Source organism: Nannospalax galili, unplaced genomic scaffold, assembly GCF_000622305.1.
Source record: "Nannospalax galili isolate Female #2095 unplaced genomic scaffold, S.galili_v1.0 scaffold936, whole genome shotgun sequence".
NCBI lineage: Eukaryota > Metazoa > Chordata > Mammalia > Rodentia > Spalacidae > Nannospalax > Nannospalax galili.
In genome coordinates, this window is record NW_008337142.1 from 1,768,942 (window position 1) to 1,769,345 (window position 404).

The following is a 404-nucleotide window of genomic DNA, read 5'->3' on the forward strand; positions in this document are numbered from 1 at the left end:
TACCAAGAGTCATATATAGATTCAATGCAATGCCAATCTAAATCCCCATGACATTTTTCACAGAATTGGGAAAATCTATCCTAAGTTTCATATGGAAACACAAGAGACACTGGATAGCCAAAATAAACCTGAGAACTAAGAGCAATGCCGGGGGGATTTGTATACCAGATTTTAAGCTCTACTACAGAGCTATAGTCATAAAAACAATATGGTACTGGCACAAAAATAGACACATAGACCAATGGAACAAAATTGAAGACCCAAATACAAGTAAATACAATTTCAGTTACCTGATATTTGACAAAGGGGTTCAAGACTTAGGCGTAGGAAAGGATTTTCTAAACCAGACATCAATTGCCCAGGAAACAAGGGCAAGAATTAACAAATGGGACCTCATTAAACTA